This window comes from Schistocerca americana, chromosome X (genome assembly GCF_021461395.2).
Source record: "Schistocerca americana isolate TAMUIC-IGC-003095 chromosome X, iqSchAmer2.1, whole genome shotgun sequence".
NCBI classification, from domain to species: Eukaryota; Metazoa; Arthropoda; class Insecta; order Orthoptera; family Acrididae; genus Schistocerca; species Schistocerca americana.
Window position 1 is genome coordinate 371,809,999 of NC_060130.1, and position 25,305 is coordinate 371,835,303.

The 25,305-nt window shown below is 43.0% G+C and overlaps 1 protein-coding gene across 1 annotated transcript in view; it reads right to left on the reverse strand.

Moving 5' to 3' along the window:
- Positions 1-25,305, reverse strand: part of LOC124556038 — a 353,229-nt gene that overhangs the window by 82,787 nt on the left and 245,137 nt on the right. The gene's annotated exons all lie outside the window — the stretch shown is intronic.

A 25,305-nucleotide genomic window follows, 5' to 3' on the forward strand; every position in this document is an offset into this window, starting at 1 on the left:
GCTCTAACCTTCATTCGATCCCTGCGAAACCCTACATTTCAGCAGGATAATGCACGACCGCATGTTGCAGGTCCTGTACGGGCTTTTCTGGATACAGAAAATGTTCGACTGCTGCCTTGGCCAGCACATACTCCAGATCTCTTACCAATTGAAAACGTCTGGTCAATGGTGGCCGAGCAACTGGCTCGTCGCAAAACGCCAGTCACTACTATTGATGAACTGTGGTATCGTGTTGAAGCTGCATGGGCAGCTGTATCTGTACACGCCATCCAAGCTGTGTTTGCCTCAATGTCCAGGCGTATCAAGGCCGTTATTACGGTCGGAAGTGGTTGTTCTGGATACCGATTTCTCAGGATGTATGCACCCTTAATTGCGTGAAAATGTAATCACATGTCAGTTCTAGTATAATATATTTGTCCAATAAATACCCGTTTATCATCTGCATTTCTTTCTGGTGTAGCAATTTGAATGGCCAGTAGTGTATATCACCACACGCTGAGTTTTGCGATTTTGCCTTAGAGCTTGTGGTATCTATACACGCGATTTTTGAACCTGCATGAAAATGTCGCATGATGGTGGAATGATCACAGTTCTCATTTACCGTTTTTCGGGTACACTGACGTGGGTCATTGTGGATTAATGCGTTTAATTGATCATCAAACCCCGAAAGTCTTCCTGAACACGGAGAGTCACTATAGTCTGTCGGTAAACTGAAGAGCGAGCGAGCGAGTCCGCACTCTGCCAACCCAGGTACGTCACAAGGCCCTTATATAGGCTGTTTCACAACATAGTACCGGCCCTGCCGCGATGCGCTTAAAATCTGTGGCCGTGTACAGATACGTCTCGGCTGCGTTTATTTTTAGAAAAATGCATTAAGACCATAAGGAATACAAAAAGCGATAGCTTCTTCCGGAACACAACATTATAAAGTAAATAATGTTAACATAAGAACGGAAGTCATGATTCTACTACAAACATAGAACCAAACGCCTGTTCATGTGGATGTATGTTCCTTTATTGCTATTCCTAAAACGAACCCCATATAATGCAATCAGTCTGTAGAATTTAAGGTTTGTTCTTATTTTGTGTTTCTACTAAAAGGTAGAAGTTTTCTTTGAAGGACTGCATTGAAACTTAACAATTCTTGCAACACAAAGAGTGTTTAAAAAGTAAGCAGAAATTTATAATTTTGTTTGTTGTATTAGTCCGATTTGCACTACTTTTTTGTTACTGTCTTCGTAAACATGCCTCAAAAGTATGTGTTCAATGTTATGCATATTGGGTATTTACTCTGTTGTCAGCTGTCAGAAAGGTTACATATGTTTTGGTAGCATCAACGATTATTTGTTTTGTATAAAAATAAATTAGTAAACCTGTATTAAATTTTGTTGTCAGAATGGGATGGGAAACGGCCTTGCCACAGTGGATACACCGGTTTCCGTGAGATCTCCGAAGTTAAGCGCTGTTGGGCGTGGCCGGCACTTGGATGGGTGACCATCCAGGCCGCCATGCGCTGTTGCCATTTTTCGGGGTGCACTCAGCCTCGTGATGCCCATTGAGGAGCTACTCGACCGAATAGTAGCGGCTTCGGTCAAGAATACCATTATAACGACTGGGAGAGCGGTGTGCTGAGCCCACGCCCCTCCTATCTGCATCCTCCTCTGAGGATGACAGGGCGGTCGGATGGTCCCGGTAGGCCACTCATGGTCTGAAGACGGAGTGCTTTTTTTTTATAAGAATGGAATAAAGTGTATGAAATTTTTAGAAATGGTAAATATTGCTTTTGGTGGGCCTGTTATGAGTAAACCAAGGGCTGACAAGTGGTATAAACGTTTCAAAGCAGGCCTTAAAGGACAGCGGTTTTACTAGCATGGATGAGATTAAAAATTCACAGTTAAGAGACCTATAAACTATCCCGAAGAAACAGTTCCTAAAGTGTTTCGGGAATTGGAAAAAGCACTGGGCTAAGTGTATAGTATGTAATGTGGAATATTTTGAAGAGGTTAACATTTCTGTAGATTAACAAAGTTCTTATCAAAAAATAAAAATTAATATGTGAATGCACCTCGTATGTCAAGCTTTTTGCTTAGAAGTCCAGAATCGGTGTACATGTTTCGAAGGAAATTTCTGCAGTGTTTAGAATAGCTATTGCGCACATGTTTTAAGCAATATGTCTTAGAATCATGTGAATAGTGACCGAGATAGAGATTTAGTGTTCCATAAGCATCACAGGTTTTACGTGATTTTGAAACTGTCTATAACGATGGGTTTCCTCCCAAAATTATTAGTTTTCCTTCGTGGCGATTCCAGTAAACCATGCGGCTTATTTTTCCATTCCTTACTTATGCGTCCTATTAAGTGAGGCTGACGTCTGCATACATTGCAGCCCTTTGATTGGGACTGGTAATATTATCCAACAGTTCTTTTTGGGTCGCCTCTTTAATACACGCTGTAATAACATTAGAGACGATCGAACGCTCGTTACTCCCCAAATACCTCCTCTTCTTCGTATTCTGCACATTTTCTTGCAGTGCTAGATGATTATCCATCACTTACGGATATCGAAGTACATCAGTAAGTATGAAAAGTTAGCTCACTGACACTGGTAACTAAGATCCCACGAAAAGAAACGACGTACATCACTGCACGCCGATTTACACTGCTAGACAGATAACGGGCTACAGATTTTGTTTACCCCTGTAGGCCGGTGGCAGCGTTCTTCCGGGAAAGGCCACTTCCCCCACCAAAATCGTTGCTCGCTCTTGGGTTTACATGTTGTTGTTGTGGTCTTCAGTCCTGAGACTGGTTTGATGCAGCTCTCCATGCTACTCTATCCTGTGCAAGCTTTTTCATCTCCCAGTACCTACTGCAACCTACATCCTTCTGAATCTGCTTAGTGTATTCATCTCTTGGTCTCCCTCTACGATTTTTACCCTCCACGCTGCCCTCCAATACTAAATTGGTGATCCCTTGATGCCTCAGAACATGTCCTACCAACCGATCCCTTCTTCTGGTCACGTTGTGCCACAAACTTCTCTTCTCCCCAATCCTATTCAATACTTCCTCATTAGTTACGTGATCTACCCATCTAATCTTCAGCATTCTTCTGTAGCACCACATTTCGAAAGCTTCTATTCTCTTCTTGTCCAAACTGGTTATCGTCCATGTTTCACTTCCATACATGGCTACACTCCATACGAATACTTTCAGAAATGACTTCCTGACACTTAAATCAATACTGGATGTTAACAAATTTCTCTTCTTCAGAAACGCTTTCCTTGCCATTGCCAGCCTACATTTTATATCTTCTCTACTTCGACCATCATCAGTTATTTTGCTCCCCAAATAGCAAAACTCCTTTACTACTTTAAGTGCCTCATTTCCTAATCTAATTCCCTCAGCATCACCCGACTTAATTAGACTACATTCCATTATCCTTGTTTTGCTTTTGTTGATGTTCATCTTATATCCTCCTTTCAAGACACTGTCCATTCCATTCAACTGCTCTTCCAAGTCCTTTGCTGTCTCTGACAGAATTACAATGTCACCGGCGAACCTCAAAGTTTTTATTTCTTCTCCATGAATTTTAATACCTACTCCGAATTTTTCTTTTGTTTCCTTTACTGCTTGCTCAATATACAGATTGAACAACATCGGGGAGAGGCTACAACCCTGTCTTACTCCCTTCCCAACCACTGCTTCCCTTTCATGTCCCTCGACTCTTATAACTGCCATCTGGTTTCTGTACAAATTGTAAATAGCCTTTCGCTCCCTGTATTTTACCCCTGCCACCTTTAGAATTTGGAAGAGAGTATTCCAGTCAACATTGTCAAAAGCTTTCTCTAAGTCTACAAATGCTAGAAACGTAGGTTTGCCTTTCCTTAATCTTTCTTCTAAGATAAGTCGTAAGGTCAGTATTGCCTCACGTGTTCCAATGTTTCTACGGAATCCAAACTGATCTTCCCCGAGGTTGGCCTCTACGAGTTTTTCCATTCGTCTGTAAAGAATTCGTGTTAGTATTTTGCAGCTGTGACTTATTAAGCTGATAGTTCGGTAATTTTCACATCTGTCAACACCTGCTTTCTTTGGGATTGGAATTATTATATTCTTCTTGAAGTCTGAGGGTATTTCGCCTGTTTCATACATCTTGCTCACCAGATGGTAGAGTTTTGTCAGGACTGGCTCTCCCACGGCCGTCAGTAGTTCCAATGGAATATTGTCTACTCCGGGGGCCTTGTTTCGACTCAGGTCTTTCAGTGCTCTGTCAAACTCTTCACGCAGTATCATATCTCCCATTTCATCTTCATCTACATCCTCTTCCATGGGTTTACATACAGACTATAATGTCAAAACGATCCTCCTAAAAACGAGAAAACAATTTTCTTTCTGTGCTCTGCCCAATGGCACGGCGCAAATGTTTATGGCTGCCTCTGCTGTTGTCACCCCTCTACTGAACTCAAACGGAAGACTAAGTCGGAAATGTTTCGATTTCTCCACTTGGCACTCCATTTTCTAGTGTCTCCACTCACTGGCTCCAAATGAAAAAATGACAATATGTAAACTCACAAGGCAACAGTTACTACAAATAAAAAACGACAGTCGATGAATAAACCCATAGCAACCAGAATACCAACATGTAAAACAAAAACCTTACGAACTTATGTACGAACCTACAAAATTGCATAATTTGCCTCATTTCAGTTAATTCAACAAAAGTAACTTGGTTACAAAAATGGTTCAAATGGCTCTGAGCACTATGGGACTCAACTGCTGTGGTCATAAGTCCCCTAGAACCTAGAACTACTTAAACCTAACTAACCTAAGGACAGCACACAACACCCAGCCATCACGAGGTAGAGAAATAACTTGGTTACAGACACAGTTTTTTTCAAGGTGTGAAGAATGCACCTTATACAGACTTCGTTGCTCATGAGCAAAACCTTGAAACCATTTAGAAATACTACACGTAAAAAGAAATCCATCAGCCAGATCTCCGTGAGCGCTTACAGTCGTTCAAAGAGGACACATCCGAAAGAAAATATGACTTTCAGGTATCAAAAGTCGTGTTTCTCCATGTAAGAAGGGGCTGTACAATAGTTTAGTTACCATTCGAATCTATTACCCGCTGTCACCAACGATAAAGCGGCACAAAATGACCTCCCTGGATGGCGAAAATCTCCTCTGTAGGATGAACATGGATTTCGCAACCAAAGATCGTGCGAAAGCCAGCTCTGTCTGTTCGTCCACGACATCCAGAAAGGAGCAGATGTGGGGACGCAAATTGATGTCCTGTTCTTTAACTTCCAGAAGGCATTTGATACAATTCTACATGAAGAAACTACGAGCTTTGTGATTGAATTCAGAAGTTCCCAGCAAACAGAACACGGCATGTCATTCTCGACGGAGAGAAATCTTCAGAAGTAAAAGTAATTTCGAGCGGTTCCTTAGTGAATGTTATAGAACATCTACTGTTCACAATATACGTAAATAATCCAGCAGAAAACGTCGGAAGCTTCATGAACCTGTTAAGGGGTGATGGTGGTCTGAACACAGTGGCCGGCCGGTGTGGCCGAGCGGTTCTAGGCGCTTCAGTCTGGAACCGCGCGACCACTACGGTCGCAGGTTCGAATCCTGCCTCGGGCATGGATGTGTGTGATGTCCTTAGGTAAGTTAAGTAAGTAGTTCTAGGTTCTAGGGGACTGCTGACCTCAGATGTTAAGTCCCATAGTGCTCAGAGCCATTTGAACCATTTTTTGAACAGAGTGATTCATAAAGTTGCACACAAATTGAAGCAGCTAACAGAGGATTCGAAATTCAACAACTTTGCAGCAGGAACTTACGGTCCTGGGAGTAATCATGATCCAGTGAAAGCTTCTGAATGTCAGGTACAACAAGGACAATCAATGCACATGCGCCTTAAGTTGAGCAAACATAATGCACTGTTTCTGTGCATTTACAGCTCACTGTCGTTAAAGAAGATGTAGATGCAGCTACACATAGTACCCGCACACGTTTCTGTGCAAGTATCTAACGTACTTGCACAGAGAAGTGTGCGGATGCTCTATGTAGCTGCTTCTACATCTTCTTTAACGACAGTGAGCTGTACGTGCACAGAAACAGTGCATTCTGAAAGTGGCAGGGGTAAAATACAGAGAGCGAAAGGCTATTTACAATTTGTACAGAAACCAGATGGCAGTTATAAGAGTTGAGGGACATGAAAGGGAAGCAGTGGTTGGGAAGGGAGTGAGACAGGGTTGTAGCCTATCCCCGATGTTATTCAATCTCTATATTGAGCAAGCAGTAAAGAAACAAAAGAAAAATTCGGAGTAGGAATTAAAATCCATGGAGAAGAAATAAAAACTTAAGAGGTTCGCCGATGACATTGTAATTCTGTCAGAGACAGCAAAGGACTTGGAAGAGCAGCTGAACGGAATGGACAGTGTCTTGAAAGGAGGGTATAAGATGAACATCAACGAAAGCAAAACAATGATAATGGAATGTAGTCGAATTAAATCGGGTGGTGCTGAGGGTATTAGATTCGGAAATGAGACACTTAAAGTAGTAAATGAGTTTTACTATTTAGGGCGCAAAATAACTGATGATTGTCAAAGTAGAGAGGAAATAAAATGTAGAATGGCAATGGCAAGGAAAGCGTTTCTGAAGAAGAGAAATTTGTTAACATCGAGTATAGATTTAAGTGTCAGGAAGTCGTTTCTGAAAGTATTTGTATGGAGTGTAGCCATGTATGGAAGTGAAACGTGGACGATAAATAGTTTAGACAAAAAGAGAATAGAAGCTTTCGAAATGTGGTGCTACAGAAAAATGCTGAAGATTAGATGGGTCGATCACATAACTAATGAGAAAGTATTGAATAGAATTGGGGAGAAGACGAGTTTGTGGCACAACTTGACTAGAAGAAGGGATCGGTTGGTAGGACATGTTCTGAGGCATCAAGGGATCTGCAATTTAGTATTGGAGGGCAGCGCGGAAGGTAAAAATGGTAGTAGGAGACCAAGAGATGAATACACTAAACAGATTCACAAGCATGTAGGTTGCAGTAGGTACTGGGAGATAAAGAAACTTGCATAAGATAGAGTAGCATGGCCGGCCGAAGTGGCCGTGCGGTTGAAGGCGCTGCAGTCTGGAACCGCAAGACCGCTACGGTCGCAGGTTCGAATCCTGCCTCGGGCATGGATGTTTGTGATGTCCTTAGGTTAGTTAGGTTTAACTAGTTCTAAGTTCTAGGGGACTAATGACCTCAGCAGTTGAGTCCCATAGTGCTCAGAGCCATAGAGTAGCATGGAGAGCTGCATCAAACCAGTCTCTGGACTGAAGACCACAACAACAAGAACATCTAACGTACGCAATGCCACACATCTCAGACGGTGGACTGGAAAGGAGCATTGTATCGTGATCGTTAAGGCAAGATTTTTGTATCTGTTATATATCTGATTATTACCTCATGGTATCGGTGCTAGTAACGTATAAAACAAGATTGCTGTCATATCAGTCTTAGCATGATGTGACTCCGTGTTTAGGCATCGTCTTGTTAAGGGCAAAGTAATTACTGACTGTCGGTGTTTACTTTAGCAGACAGCAAAGGTGTCTAAACAATATACAGTGAAAATACGCAGTATTTTTACTTCGATTTTTGAAATGTAATGGTCCGCCGCGTGCCTGGAGGCGCAGTCGCCCTCCAGTCGGCTGAGTGCATGTCGTGTGTCAGTGAAGCGTCAGGAGTCAGCACACATCGTCAGCTGAGCCAGGGCAGTGTGAGGCGCTGCGTCCAGCAGACACTTCACCTACCATGCCAGCTGCAGCCACACCTGATTCTGGCGACACTCCACGACTGCATTTTAAATTACAAGGGAGTCATCAAATCTGTTAATAACGGGTTTCCATGAGTCAGGTATGTTGTAGAGCTGGGGTGCTCAATCATTTTAGGCTTGAGATCTACTATATGCAATTTAGTCCATTTTGATATCTACTGACTAAAAAATTCTCCCCTCTCACCGCAGCCCCTCTCACAACGCGAGTATTAACCTCACCATCCAGGAGGAAAGATTGTTGGTTGTGGCCAGCGTTAAAGACGATGAAATGCAGATGGAGAAAAAGTAGGCGGAGACAGTGTTATCAGATTTACCGCCTACAAATACCGTGCGAAATACTCATTGTCAACAAACTTCTATTTTTCATGTAAACAGATTTCTTACAAAGGTTTGAAAGACCGACTCATAAAGCCATGGCGGTCTATGGGTTGAACACCTCTGTTGTAGAGAGAGTGTTCTGAGATCACTATGTGACCAAAAGTATCCGGACGCTCCCAAAAGCATACGTTTTTCACATTAGGTGCGTTGTGCTGCCACCTACTGCCAGGTACTCCATATCAGCGACCTCAGTAGTCATTAGACATCATTAGAGAGTTGAATGGGGCGCTCCGCGGAACTCACGGACTTCGAACGTGGTCAGGTGCCTGGGTACCACTTGTGTCATACGTCTGTCCGCGATATTTTCATACTCCTAAATATCCCTAGGTCCACTGTTTCCGATGTGATAGTGGAGTGGAAACGTGACGGGACACGTACAGTACAAAAGCATATAGGCCGACCACGTATGTTGACTAGCAGAGACCGGCAACAGTTGAAGAGGGTAGTAATGTGTAATAGGTAGACATTTATCCAGACCATCACACAGGAATTCCAAACTACGTCAGGATCCACTGCAAGTACTATGACAGTTAGGCGGGAGGTGAGAAAACTTGGATTTCATGGTCGAGCGGCTGCTCATAAGCCACGCATCACGCTGCTAAATGCCAAACGACGCCTCGCTTGGTGTAAGGAGCGTAAACATTGGACGATTGAACAGTGGAAAAACGTTGTGTGGAGTGAAGAATCACGGTACACGATGTGGCGATCCGATGGCAGGGTGTGGGTATGGCGAATGTCCGGTGAACGTCATCTGCAGCGTGCGTAGTGCCAGCAGTCACATTCGGAGGCGGTAATGTTATGGTGTGGTCGTGTTTTTCATGGAGCAGGGTTGCAACCCTTGTTGTTTTGCGTGGCACTATCACAGCACAGGACAAACATTGACGTTTTAAGCACCTTCTTGCTTACCACTGTCGGAGAGCAATTCGGGGATGGCGATTGCATCTTTTAACACTATCGAGCACCTGTTCATAATGCACAACTTGTGGTGGAGTGGCTACGCGACAATAACATACCTGTAATGGACAGGCCTGCACAGAGTCCTGACCTGAATCCTATAGAACACCTTTAGGATGTTTTGGAACGCCGACTTCGTGCCAGGCGTCACCGACCGACAAGTCTGAAACCGCGCGACCGCTGTTGTCGCAGGTTCGAATCCTGCCTCGGGCATAGATGTGTGTGATGTCGTTAGGTTAGTTAGGTTTAAGTAGCTCTAAGTTCTAGGGGACTGATGACCTTAGAAGTTAAGTCCCATAGTGCTCAGAGCCATTTGAACCACCGACCGACATCGATACTTCTCCTCAGTGCAGCAGTCCGTGAAGAATGTGCTGCCATTTCCCAAGAAACCTTCCAGCACCTCATTGAACGTATGTCTGCGAGAGTGGAAACTGTCATCAAGGCTTAGGGTGGGTCAGCACGATACTGAATTCCAGCATTACCGATGGAGGGCGCCACGAACTTGTAAGTCATTTTCAGCCATGTGTCCGGATACTTTTAATCACATAGTGTACATGGCTTTTCATACAACGTCCCTAACGTCCGAGAAATCGATGTTGACGCTTTATGATTACCTTCTACACTGAAGCGCCAAAGAAACTGGTATAGGCATGCGTATTCAAATACAGAACTGGCCGGCCGAAGTGGCCGTGCGGTTAAAGGCGCTGCAGTCTGTAACCGCAAGACCGCTACGGTCGCAGGTTCGAATCCTGCCTCGGGCATGGATGTTTGTGATGTCCTTAGGTTAGTTAGGTTTAACTAGTTCTAAGTTCTAGGGGACTAATGACCACAGCAGTTGAGTCCCATAGTGCTCAGAGCCATTTTGAACCAAATACAGAACTATGTAAACAGGCAGAATACGGCTCTGCGCGGCAACGCCTATATAAGATAACAAGTGCCTGGCGCAGCTGTTAGATCGGTTACTGATGCTACAATGGCAGGTTATCAAGATTTAAGTGAGTTTGAACATGGTGTTATAGTCGGCGCACGAACGATGGGAGACAGCACCTCCGAGGTAGCGATGAAGTGGGGATTTTCCCCTGCTACCATTTCACGAGTGTACCATGAATCTCAGGAATCCGGTAAAATTTCAAATCTCCGACATCGCTGCGGCCGGAAAAAAGATCCTGTAAGAACGGGACCAATGACGACTGAAGAGATCGTTCAGCGTGACAGAAGTGCAACCCTTCCGCAAATTGCTGAAGATTTCAATGCTGGGCCGTCAACAAGTGTCAGCGTGCGAAACATTCAACGAAACATCATTGATATGGGCTTTCGGAGTCTAAGGCCCACTCGTGAACCCTTGATGACTGCACGATACAAAGCTTTACGCCTCCCCTGGACCAGTCATCACCGACACTGGACTGTTGATGACTGGAAACATGTTGCCTGGTCGGACGAGTCTCGTTTCAAATTCTATCGAATGGATGAACGTGTACGGTGATTGAGGCAATCTCATGAATCCATGGACCCTGCATGTCAGCAGGGGATTGCTCAAGCTGGTGGTGGCTCTGTATGGTGTGGGCCGTGTGCAGTGGAGTGGTATGGGACCCCTGATACGTCTAGGTACGACTGTGACAGGTGACATGTACGAAAGCATCTTGTCTGATCACCTGCATCCATTGACGTCCATTGTCCATTTCGTCTGTTTTCGGCAATTCCAACAGGACAGTGCGAGACGCCACTCGTCCAGAACTGCTATAGAGTGGCTACAGGAACACTCTTCTGAGTTTAAACACTTCCGCTAGCTACCAAATATGAACATTCTTGAGCATATCTGGGATGCCTTACAACGTACTGTTGAAAAGAGATCTCCACCCCTTCGTACTCTTACGGATTTATGGACAGCCGTGCAGTATTCATAGCGTCAATGGCCTCCATCACTGCTTCAGACGTCGTGTTGCGGCACCTCTGCGTGCTCGCGGGGCCCTACACGATATTAGGTAGGTGTACCTTTTTCTTTGGCTGTACAGTGCATATCCGTAACGTTACTCGTGGTTCGATAAAGCGAACTTAACGCAGTGTTTAAGGATTATGGCTATCAAGCTGGTGGTACCGGTTCAAACCTTCTCTGTGCACTTTTTACTTGACATCTATGGTCATCAGTGCCCTAGAACTTAGAACTACTTAAACCTAACTAACCTAAGGACATCACACAACACCCAGTCATCACGAGGCAGAGAAAATCCCTGACGCCGCCGGGAATCGAACCCGGGAACCCGGGCGCGGGAAGCGAGAACGCTACCGCACGACCACGAGCTGCACTTTTTATTTTTCTCAGTTTCATCGTAGAGAATATCATTGCATAGTATAAGTCATGCAAAATTATTGAAAAGTAGTCAATTTCGCTGTAGTTACTTCATTAATAAATCAGTCATTGAAAGTAAACTTTACTGAAATATGTTTTCCGTTTGTTACAGATTACACAATAGTCTTAGTCCCTATCGCTTGCATCTTTTGCTGTGTTCGAACAGAATTGTGGATGGTATTTGTTGTAGGAGCACCCGAAACAACACATTCGTAGAGCACAAAGCACATTTAATAAATGCTACTGACCTGCAGGCACACGGATTTTGTAGAAGCGATACCGGAAAACAGCTCATTAAAATTCAGAAAATTGTTCTTTCTTCGACCAATTAAGACGCGAACCACGCGTTTTTGATCATTCCTGTAAAAGGAGGTGCACTACATGCAAAATTAAAGAATGTATCTTCCTTCGAAACGATTTATCTGTTATTCCTTAGCTGTTATTCCTTAGCATACCGGGAGCAGTTTGAATTGTTTTCGTGAAAGTTTTAACCTGCCTGTGAAAGTAAGCCTCACAGGTTAGCCACTGCGCTACGCTCAGTTGGTCGAAAGATGACTAACGTTACAGGTATAGGAGGTGCACATACAACTTCAACATCGATTTTGTCGGAAAATAGGGGCCTTCGCATGAAAAGCCGCTAGCCTGGTACTCAGGACAGGTCTCTCTGCAACATACCGAAACTCACCAAATTCCGTGATTATCAGGTCTGATGGTCTCGTTGTTAGTTTCTGATGCGCAGAGCGCAGTTTCTGGGTGTGCCACAGGTCATCCTAAGTTTGGAATTTGATAGCGGTGATGTCAACTGAAGCAGCAGCTCTAAGTGTACTAATACAGCCAAAATTCTTTAATCTTAGAATTGTGGTAGTACAGCCTTACTAGACGACGATAGTGCCAGCGAAGGGGGACGATTCGCCCTGTAGAACACAGCTCAACGCTATTGTCACGATCTCTTACAATTGTTGAAGATACTCTACCAACTTTGAAAAAATCAGAGGACGTGACTGTGTTACAGAAACTCTCAGATTGGGCAATATTTCAATCAAGGTCGAAGGTCCTTTTCATTAGTATGTTTGCCATTCAGCAAGGGAAATTATGTAAAATAAATGCATAAAATCATACCAATAAAATAAAAGAGAGCACTTGCCCGAGAAAGGCAAAGGTCCCGAGTTCGAGTCTCGGTCTGCCACACAGTTTTCATCTGTCAGGAACTTTCATATCAGCGCACACTCCGCTGCAGAGTGAAAATCTCATTCTGGAAACATCCCCCAAGCTGTGGCTAAGCCGTCTCCGCAATGTCCTTTCTTCCAGAAGTGCTAGTTCTGGAAGTTTCAAAGGAGAGCTTCTGTGAAGTTTGGAAGGTAGGAGACGAGGTACTGGAGGAATTAAAGCTGTGAGGGCAGGTCGTGAGTCGCATTTGGGTATCTCAGTCGGTAGAGCACTTGTCCACGAAAGGCAAAGGTTCCGAGTTCGAGTCTCGGTCTGGCACAAAGTTTCAATCTGCCAGAAAGTTTCATATCAGTGCACACTCTGCTGCAGACTGAAAATTTCATCCTGGAATCATACAAATAGTTAGGAACACGGGTGTGAGACGCACGTAGTACAAAAAACTCGATCACAAATTAATGACAGAACACGTATCCAATATATTCAGAATACAAGAAAGCTCAAAAGTTCCAAACCTACCAACATACACAACACAATCCGATAAAAAGTATCCGGACACCTTATGTATTTCGGAACTGACCACTAGATATCACGAGAGGAAGACCCGCGAGTGTAAAACGAGACAGGGCGTACTGTGCTGTCAGTAGGGATGCAGTAAGAACGGACTGGGTCTGTCAGCAGAGATTAGTGATTTCGAACGTGGACTAGTCACTGGATGTCACGTGAATAACAAATCCATCAGTGACATTTCAACCCTTCTAAAGCTGCCCAAATCGACTGTTAGTGGTATGATTGTGAAGCGGAAGGTACAATCACAGCTAAAGCAAGATAAGGCAGACCTCACGTATTGACGGACACGGACCATCGAGCATTGCGGAGGGTTGTTGTACAAAATCGCGTAAAATCGCCAGAAGGAATCATTCGTGAGTTCAAAAGTGCTACCAGCAGTCGTTCTAGAACAATGACTATGCACAGGGAATTTGAAAAGCGTCAAAGCTTTCCATGTATTTAATTAAAGGAGATAATTGCTTTTAAAATGAGTCGTTAGTTTATTGCAATATATGAAGTGTGATGGAGGTGAATTATTGTGTCATTAAGCATCGGTAAAGGGCTATGATTCTTCTCCTTGCAAACTTGGTACACCTTGTGCATGAAAGGAGTTCTTCTGATGCGTTCCTAGCTGAGAAGCCCGGCGACCAGGTGGACCCAGGTAGTGCGCCCACCGGCGAGCGGCGGTCGCGCGGCCATGTCGGCACGCTTCACAGAGGGCAGGCCCCCAGAGGATTAGCGACAGGCGAAGACGCTGCATATATCAACACGCTGCCAAGGGAAGCCGTGGACATTCGCACGTGTGCCCGAGGCAGCGGAAACTATAAACTTAGAGCGAAAAACAGCTTTTCCAGCACAACTTGGGTGTCCAAGAATCTCAAGTGGCCCAGGGAATTTTGGCCGTTTCCCGCGAGCATAACACCTGGGAACGTAGCGGCAATACTCAAAGGGAGAAGTCTTGGTTTATTTGTATACTCTGTCTCATACAGAGTATGGCTCTCTTTTCCTCGCGGAATGCGACGGCAAGGAGGGAGGAAATTTTGAAAGGGACTTCTAACGTTGGCTTTGAAAAATAGTACGAGCTACGTAATTTGCGGAAGTGCAGAGACAAGACGCTGGAGGGGAGCGGCTCTCTCTCTCCAGGTGCGAGGAGCGCACTAGTATTTTGGTTTTCCGAATTTTTCTTCTGAAGAGGCAGGATTTCACTCTTGACTGCTTCCGATAAGTCGCAACGATTCTGTTATCGCTTGTCATGAGACAATGCACTTTGCATTCGTCGCAAACAGCGTAGAGAGCAAAATTTGTTAGATCCAAGTAGGCGAGCTTCACTCACTGTGCGCGTTATCAAGAGCTTAACTCAGGATCATTTTGATTTACTACATGTCCGATGACGGTAGTACTGTTAGAACAGTTTTGAGCTTTGTTTAATGCAGTTTCACGTAGGTTTGCACTTGCAGATGGACGCATACCATCGTCCAGTAATGATAACTTCCAGCAGCAGGTTTCGGTCACTATTTTCAGCGTAGGGCATGTTAGACGCTATCAACTACGTCGCCGGCAGAGTCTCGACGCAGCCGCACGCAATCAGCCGACTCCACCGCCACACCGACCACGCTATAAACATGGCAAAACAGAAAACGCCCGCCTTCCTAGCTGCGCATTCTTCTTTCGCTTTCTTAAATTTCTTTGCAATGTGTTAGATGCTCATACAGACGCAAGGCACAGTATTCACCGTTTGCCCGTTAAGAGAGTCATATGTTCAGCTGTTTTTTTTGTTTTTTTTTGTTTTTGTTTTTTTTATTCCTTCCTCATTTAATACACCAGGTCAACCCGTCTCGCGTAATTTATTTATATGTTAAACTAGAATGAAGTCATACAATGCTCATGTTAAAGGGCAAATACCAGGGCAGGCACCTTATATAATTCACTTGTTGTGAGCTCTTGGTGCCAATTCAATTCTATTTGTTGTTTTTTTATTTCATACTTTCTGCAGTATCTGGCGACCCAAATTTTTTATTTTTGTTTATCATTATTTGAATAATTTGTGAGTGATTGTTAAATGAATTTGATAAAATTTCAATAATTATTGCATGTGCTGTTTAATGCAGTTTCACTGAATAAACCACTTATATGTTGAACAGCACTCGTTGCATTTCATTTATAGAATTTAAATCAATATTCATACCTCTTTCTCCGACCCAAACCTGGTATCTTGCAAATCAAAAAGGATAAGGTACACTTGCCGACAAGCTCCTAATAAGCCACGCCTTTCTGCTACGCGACGCTTGATGTGTTTGACTGGAAACGAGTGATTTGGAGGCATGCATAACGCGATGTCCTGTGGCAGTCCGATGGAAGGGTTTGGATTTGGCGAATACCTGGAGAACGTTACCTGCCATTATGGGTGGTACCAACAGCGAGGTACAGAGGAGGTGGCGTTACGCTATGGAGGTGTTTTTCGTCGTTAGCATGTGATACCCTTACGGCGCTTAAGAAAACGCTAAATACGGAAGGATATGAACACATATTACAGCCCTGTGTACTGCGTACAGTAGAGGAACAATTTGGAGACGGTGGTTATTTGTATCAGCTTGGTAATGCACCCTATCACGAAGCGGCCTGTGCGAGGCAATGGTTTATGGAGAATAACATTCCTGAAATGGACTGCCTGCCCAGAATCGCGGCCTGAAACCAATGGAACACATTTGGGATGAGTCAGAATTTCGACTTCACTCAAGACCCCGCTTCCAGCGTCAGTACCTTTTCTGGTTTCGGTTCTTGACGGGGAATGGGCTACCATTCCTCCACAGGCATTCAGACACTTCATTGAATGTGTCTCCAGCAGAATTCAGGCCGTGATAAGGAAAAAGTGTGGACACACAACATATTAATGTCGACTGACAGGTGTCCGGATACTTTTGATCAGATAGTGTACACGATAACAGCACCAGACCGAACTAAGTACCTAGCACACTACGACTTACGACTCTTTAATTAACGCACAGAGTGACAAACGTACTGAAGAAACAGGGCCTCCTCAAAGCATATACAATTGCGCAAACTCTCCAAACAAACTTATGCAGCCAATAATCAAGAGAGACAAATTCCACGGATTAGCAATATACAAAGCTGAATGTCAAAGTTGTGACGCAGTTTACATAGAAATGACTTGCAGGCATTTTAAAACACGTTACAAAGAATATATCAGGTGTTGAAAGTATGAAACAAACCATCCGCATTCGCAGAGCACGTAATGCAGCATAATAATCATTCTACCAACCTAGGACAAGAGGTCAGGATAAATAACCACAACATATGCTTTATCCCAACGCGAAAAACTAACACAACCAGAAAGCCACTGCACAGAAGAAACAGGTGATGCAACCTCAGGCATATTAACACAAACTCAAGGTAAAAAGAAACAATGTCCATATATGTACTTAACCACTCTAAAACAAATGCAAATTCTCTCTCTCTCTCTCTCTCTATTACATACACACACACACACACACACACACACACGCACGCACACACAACAGACATCACAGATAACACAAACACATATTCCACATTCGGCAATGGGCAATAACATTCAAGAGTTGGCATCAACATCCAAAACACAATATTAAGTCAATGTATATTGCTTTCCTAGTGGTGGGCAAATGAAATTGTGATTGGTAATAAGAAGAAGAACAGATCCAAAACTGGAACGAGAACACATGTAGTGCAGCAGCATAGACAAAATTTGTAAGTAGAAATTTAAAGTATTTTTACGTCACTGAAAATCAGAAAGTCCCAAAACTGTTTATAAATTCAATGTACAATCTCCAGTAAGAAAAACAAAATAATATAAAGATAAATATATATGTATTTCAGGTTACTGCCGATGCCGTTTAAATAATAAAAGCGAAGCGCGTATGGCACAAGAAAATCGTTTTATTCAGTTGTAATTAGACGGATCTAAAGTGAATCTACCGTATCTACGATAAAATTTAATAGGTTACGTTTCGTACTTACGTTTCATACCATTGCAAAGACTAGTCATGATCGAATGACGACAAAGATTTAACTGCATAATGATTGTACGACAATCCTCTTGCAAACCTCACTTACTTCTCAGGAACAATGGTTTTCTAATTCTCCTAGCTGTAAACTCACGAGCGAGCAACTCTATTGGTGGGGGAAGTTGCTTTTCCCGGAAGAACGCTGCAGATGGCCCCTGCAGAGGCACCCAAAATCAGTGTGCTCTTAACCGTCTAGTGGTGTAGTTCAGCGTGCAGTGATTTACGTTGATTCTATTCGTGGGATTTTAGTTACCAGTGTCAGTTAGCTTACTTTGTGTACATGTTGGTATACTTAAGTTATCCAGAAGTGATTGATAAGAATATTACATCGCAAAAAAATGTGCAGAATACGAAGAGGAGGCATTTGCTCAGTAACGAGAGTCCTGTCGAATTTAATGTAATTATAGCTTGTGTTAAAGGGGCGTTCCGAAAAGAGCTGTTGGCTAATATTGTCAGTCCCCACCAAGGGGCTGCCTCGCCACAATAGGGTGCATCAGAAAGGAACGTGAAAATAAACCACAAGGTTTACCGGAATCGCCGCAAAAGAAAAATAAGAATTTTAGGAGGAAACTCATCGTTATACACAGTTTTAGAAACAGGTCATTCGGCAAACGATGGAGCACTTTTAAATAAATGAAAAAAATGGTGGCTATATTACAGACCTTACTTACTGCCGCAAAAAAAAAAAAAAAAAAAAAAAAAAAAAAAAAAAAAAAAAAAATCAATTTTCCGTGGTAGACATGTTCTACACAAGACACCTCGGGAAATGCGATTACCAGGAAGAGATTTGAAGTTAAAAGATTCTGGTAGGAAGAACAGATATAACTGACTGGGGATGTAAACACTTGATCCAGGTAAGGAAATTAAGGGAGCCGGTCAGTAAGTTCTCTTACATTGACGAAACTTGGGTGGACAACAACGTTACTTAATGAAAATGTTTCTAGGGTTCTAGTGTTGATGGCATCAAGGACAATGTTAGTGGAAGCAACAAAATTATTGGGATCAACATTGGATCCAAAGATCGGTTTTCACCCAACGCACATATAATTTACAAAGCGGGATGTGCAACAGGAGACTACCACAGCCAAATGAATTACGAAATTTTTTCAAACTGGATCTCGACTAAAGTAATTCCGAATCTGCCATCCAACTGTGTTTGTGTTATAGACAATGCTTCATACCAGAATAAGGAGCATAAGAAAGCTCCAGTGACTGAATGATTGTTAAAAGATAATGTCGATGCTAATTTTTAAGGAGAAAAATAAAATTATTTGACTTAATTAATTATACAGCACAATCCGGAAGACAAAGTATTTGAAATTAATAAAATACTTGAAGCTAATGAACACACTGTGCAGCGGCGTCTGTACAGTGATTCGGCGATCATTCATACATAGTCAGTTATTTCAATTTTTCCGCGCTTTCATCGGTTGTCGTGCTGGGCCTCGAGGTCGCTCGTCATTATCAACTTGGCTGCCTTCTTCGAAAAGCCTACGAGTATTCCATTCTTAAACCCCCATTTTACTCATAGCAGACTTACTAAAACCGATATTTAACGTTTCTAAAGCTTTGATGTCTTTTGTTCTGTTCGTACAGCAAAATTTAATATAAATTTTCTGATCCACTTTTACAAAAAAATAAATAATCGCTGCTGCTGCGAAAACACAAGTTATATTTTTGACAGCTGTCAATAGACTAAATATCCGATATGGCTAACATTGTACAGATACTTTTCAAATTACAAATTCCCCGTTACTTTTCGAGCATTCCTCTCATAATAATTTTTGAGTTTCATCGTCGCCCATCGAAGAAAATTCTACCTCTTAGCGGAAACAAAACGTAAGAAAAAGCCTTAAAGAATTTCTGTAAATTGGAATATATACATTGGTTTATAAGGAGATAGTACTCGAACATTCATTCTGTTCTATGTTTGTAGTAGATATATGTATCCTGATTTATGACTACCGTTCCTACATTAATGTAATTTGCTCTATAATGTTGTTTTCTCGAAGAAGGTAATAGTCTTCTTTATTCCGTATGGTGTTAACTAATGTATCTACAAATAAACGCTGCCCAAAGTGTCTGCACAAGGACGAGCATGGAAGGGCCGGTACGGCGTTGTGAAACAGCTTGTAAAAGCACAATGTGACATAGCGGGATAGGCAGAGTGGGTCTCGCCTGCTCACTCATGAATTTACCGACAGACTATACATATACTAAGTCTTCTCATTATGAAATTACAACTGCTCCGTTCGACGAGGTCAAAGTTGCGGTGTTCCAGTCATCGGGTCAGATCGTGTAAGTTAAAGATAGAAGAATGGGAACAGTTCCGACTGAAAAGTTTATCAGTTTTCAGCTTCTCAACCATGATGCAGTTTGGCTGGTCCCACACTGTATAATACTCCAGCCTATTAGCATACTGGCTGTGAAGACATTACATGAACGTTTATTTCAATTTGTACAAGCTAAGAATGCGACAGGGGACAGAATCTTGGTTTTTGAAATTTCGTAATTGATCGATAGCATAGACATCGTATTGTAAGGTCTTATGAGTGCATAAAATGCACAGAAGGAAAAGAAAGATATTGGTCAACTAGGAAACTAAAATGGGTGCATTACTTTTTACCAGGCCATGAGATAGGTCTTACAAATATCAAACTTCCTGGCAGATTAAAACTGTGTGCCGTACCGAGACTCGAACTCAGGATCTTTGCCTTTCGCGGGCAAGTGCTCTTTCAGCAGTGCTAGTTCTGCTAGGTTCGCAGGAGAGCTTCTGTAAAGGTTGGAAGGTAGGAGGCGAGGTACTGGCGGAAGTAAGGCTGTGATGACGGGGCATGAGTCGTGCTTGGGTAGCTCAGTTGGTAGAGCACTTGCCCGTGAAAGGCAAAGGTCCAGAGTTCGACTCTCGGTGCGGCACACAGTTTTAATCTGCCAGGAAGTTTAATATCAGTGCACACTCCGCTGCAGAGTGAAAATCTCATTCTTACAAATATCAATTGTATCTCTGCTGCCAAACACATCTTAGCCTTTTCCTTAGAAGAAATCAGAAACTGTATCATACAATGAATCAATCGTGGCTGACCTGTGATATGTAGCGCCTCTAAGCAACAACTGATAAATGGTATATTATGGAATCGTTCCTTCTGATGGTAGAAATGAACTTGGTTTTGGCGCAGCGTAGCTGTTACTCTTTTTGAACGCTAAACACGAACGAGTGTCTCAGCCATTTCACTGAACACGTTTTCAGAATAGGAGTCCATATCCCTGCCGTGGTGTTGCCAATTAAGCTGTCCGTAGTGTTCCAAATCAATTTGAGACCCATGCAGGGACGGCTTCATAAAAACTACCGAAAGTCAAGGTTCGAGTACCTGTAAAGTCGATCGATTTCGCATGCCGTCTGGTAAGACTGCTGTTTAATTGAGCTGATCTATCTATGAACTTCCACAAAATTTACAGCTGAAATCTGCAAATCACATAATAGCGTATGCTAGGGAGTGCCTTTCATTCCATCGCGTAATAAGGGTTCTTTCCATATGTATTACGAGAGGTATGTTCGAAGGAAACTATACACCTGAAAGTTGAAACCTTGTAAGCTAGTCCTAGCCTTTAACATATAGCAATTGTACTCTGAGCTTATGAAGAAATTAATACATGTTATGTCGCCGTAAAACATACAAAAGAAACTGCTCCTAGTGGCCCTGAAATTGAAAAATGTTACTTGCGCAACGGTAGATAGACTCTGCTCCTGCAACAGTACCTGAAGTATAATCATCTGCACCTGAAATAAATGACGCTGCTGCGCAATTCGACTGGGCTTGTTTATACAAGGTGATTTTTCAGTAGTAAATGGGAGGTGCTGCGAACCACAATTTACTTTAGTATACCACTTACATTGAAACTAGAAAAATATATCATGGTTAAAAGGCTCTATTTACATTTTAAGTTACAAGTGCATGCCTCTTTAGAAAAAACTGTCATGACCACGTGGAGCCGCGCGGAATTAGCCGAGCGGTCTAAGGCCCTGCAGTCATGAACTGTGCGGCTGGTCCCGGCGGAGGTCCGAGTCCTCCCTCGGGCATGTGTGTGTGTGTTTGTCCTTAGGATAATTTAGGTTCAGTAGTGTGTAAGCTTAGGGACTGATGACCTTAGCAGTTAAGTCCCATAAGATTTCACACACATTTGAACATTTGAACCACGTGGAGTCAAACATGAAATGCAGAAACGAAGCTACTATAACACCTCACATAGTCATCGAAAGATTTATAGGTGAAACATGTTTCCATTCCCAGAAGGAATAGGATGAGACAACAACTTTCTGAATATCTGTGTGGCGAGAAATCACTGGCCGTCCGTTAAGTCCACAGCATGTAGCCACTATCTGAACACACCAAATCTCATCAGTGAGTGCTTAGAATGAAGGTATGACTCCAGGAAATAATTAGCATGACAAAAAGATAATTTTCAAATAATTTTCAAATAATGAAAGTCAGTCCATTCGAAGCGGCCTCTCGGAAGCAAGTGTATTTCCCCGCCAAATTCTAACTGTTCGTTAACTTGGTCGCAAAACCTCTGACATCAGCTGTTACCAGCCCCATCAAGTCCACACAGAGGTATACACCATGGGAGCGTTCCGAAACAAAGTTCTTTGGTTGAATTAGTAGATGACACCTAATGCCGCAGCGGCAAAAATGAATTCACAATGAAAAGTGCAGCCACCTGTCGAAAGGAGCAGCTGTGGACCATATTATATCGTCACAGGCGATACGCGAGTTTCTGATAGGGGATATAAGAGTGCATGTGAATACTGACTTGGAATCCGAGTCTTTGAAATTTATAAGCAGATTTTCATGAAATAGGCCAGTTTCTTCAGACGTCCCGTGATGTAACAGGGATGCGGGTAAAATATTGCGGTACCAGAAGTCACACAGCGTGACGTGGTTTGCGGAGTACAAATGTAGGAGTGGCATTCTTCTACTCGGCACGAGTATCAAGTGAAACACTTACAGACCCAGTCCTGGCTCTCTCCCGTGTTACGAAATAGAGCGGAAGCTATTCGGCTAAGCCACCAAGACAGGGTGCTCATAATTAAACTTTCGCTACCCGGGCCGGTGTAGACGAAAACTATTTACCGTATGAGTGTCCTACTTTACAGGGAAGATGTTCACACTGTGCGCTGCAGGATTTTCGTTGTTAGTTGTGTTGGTGTCATGAATTGCCGTTAGGCGCCGGCAATGGTACGGCGACGTAGCATTAGAAACATAAGCATCAGCGTGTATTACAATTGCAGATAGCCAACATGGTTGTGTACAAGGTGGGTAAAGCTTTACTCCTGAAGCTGTTTCATCAAAACAACAGCAATAGTGCTCCTGCTCTTCGCGGGTATCGACGCGTAAAAGGATATGGAGAAGTCCTCTTTCCGAACCTAGGTTGAAGAACATGATTTGGAAGTTCGAAATAACTGCCGATTTGGAAATAGCTCCTGGGAGAGGCCGACGACTAATTGCGCGACAAATTGTCGAAGAATTTTCTGTAGCTATGGCTGAGTATGCTGGACGTAATGTACGGTCTTCAAACAGTGCACGAGCTGTGTAACGAGAGCTGAACATTCCATGCTCCACCGTTCGAAAAGTGCAGCGAGAAGTTGTGAGATGGTGCATTTCAAGGCTGCCGCGGACGCAGATGGCCGTCACAATGAGCAAAGTTTGTAACCTGAAACGTAAACACGTCACGCAGTTAACAAATTTTAACGTCTCATGTGGAAATTAAAATGTATTTCTTTCAGTTGTTTCTTCGTTATTTCTCTTCCGCATGTCCTCACAAATGTTTCCACAGAGTTTCATTGCCCTGGTATCACTCGTTTGTCACGGTGGCCGTTTCAAGTAATTACAAGCACCCTATATAAAATGGATAACTAACAGACCCATTCCAAGCCGCGATACCTATATTTCACGGAATGAAAACAAACGTATAAAGAATAATGACGTTTAGTACATGTTGAAGAAAATATATTAAATAATATAAAGGACCAATATACAGGGTGTTCCACACGCTATCTACTCCTACAAATATGTCTACCCTCTGTAAAATCATTGAAAAGTGTGTGGCAGTTTGCCACATGGTGAATTCTTTTTGCTTATTCATTCACACTTGGAGAGTGTGAAAAATGCTTGTACGCCTCTGCGCGAGGTGTTGGTAATATACTTTCGTATCTATGGAGGCGTTGTAAAGTGTTGAAGAATATTCTTCGTTTCTGCACTGACGACAAAGAGTCAGTAATAAATTTTCAAAACTATACGGCTGAAATAACGGAGTAGAAATAAGTTTAGTTGCTGGCAGTCACTCGGATGTTGATCGTCGAAATTTATGTAGGACGAATGATATCTCTGTTCTTAGATTAAACTGATGCGTGAAACAAACGAAAATCGATGAGAAAAAGCATTACATAAGAAAAAAGATGAACAAATGATGAACGCTCTCCTGCCCCGAGGACGAAATTTCAAAACAGCATCCGCGATTCGTCTAGTAGCAGATACCCCAGCAGCCAATGCGGTGGTCGAGATGAATGAAATCAGAGTGCCAACTAGTGAATGATTTGGAATATTCAGCAGCCCCACTGTTCTGTAAATGAAATGAATCTACGTCCAACTCTGACGTTAATTTCTCGGTAAAGATCTACTTTTTATTTTTGTTCTTAATGCGTCGTGCGAAATTTCTCGAAGGTATTTTAAGCATATTGTTCAGTTAAAAAATGAATGATGGAGCAAGAGAGTACAGAGATTTTCCAGCCAAAGATTCCATATGAAGTCTCGCGATCCAGAGAGAAATGAAATGTCGTGTGGCTAGTTGCATGGCTCATGAGGTAGAACTTTCCAGCCCCGAGGACGACCGTTTGTTGTAATACGCTCTTTGTTGCCGGAGCATTGTTAATATGACTATAAGCCATACTGACCATCGCAAGGATTAGCTACTATCAGGAGTACTACAATTCTGCCTCAGTAGCTAGGTGATCATTGTGTGTGAGTACTAAGCAGAGGACCCGGTAGAGCCAGGGGTTTTGTCTTGGTGAGAGGACTGCGACGGGATGCACTCTGGCTCATGGTGCCAACTGAGGAGCTGCTTGAGTGAGAACTAACGGCTCCAAAATCTGGGAAGTTTAAAACGGCCGGGAGACGGGGAGAGCGGTGAGCTGACCCTTTAAAGCATTAGGATGACGTCATTGGCAGATAACAGCCGCCAACGGTACCGGATGGTCCGTCAGGGAGTACGCAAATCTGGTTATGAGTACAAGGAGCACCTCCATCGCAATGGCCTGGATACTTCTTCCCTTAGAGCGAGCGGAGCAGAGGATATCAACGACTGTTTTTCTTTGCCTAAAAGCTTAATCGGTGTTGCGTACGAAATCCAGTGAAATTTCATTATTCTTGCCAGTTTCCATACAAAAGTATAAACGTTGTTATCGGAACAGATCTGTAGAATGTGTGTGTGTGTGTGTGTGTGTGCGTGTGTGTGTGTGTGTGTGTGTGTGTGTGTGTGTGTGTGGAGAGAGAGAAAGAGAGAGAGATAGAGAGTAGAAGTTCATAATAACATATAATTCGACAATATGTAATGCAATAGATTGTGTAGTTGGCTGGAACAGATGCTGTTCTCAACATGTTCAAATAAAAAAAAAAAAAAAAAAGTAGGAATGACTTGGTAGATCCTCGGTAGGGGAGTGCCTGCCGATGAAAGAGGGCGAACCATTGCGTTGCGTGCAGGTATTTCGTTCAAAACAAAAAAATAATTATACTGAAGAGATAAATGGCCTGGTTTTGATAAATGACTGAAATAAAATTTTTACACCTGTTACGTTTCTATGTGGGTAGCAAAAAAAAAAAAAAAAATCTGATGTCATCAGTCCCCTAGACTTAGAACTACTTAAACCTAACTAACTTAAGGACATCATACACATCCATGCTCGAGGCAGGATTCGAACTTGCGACCGTAGCAGCAGCGCGTTTCCGGACTGAAGCGCCTAGAACCG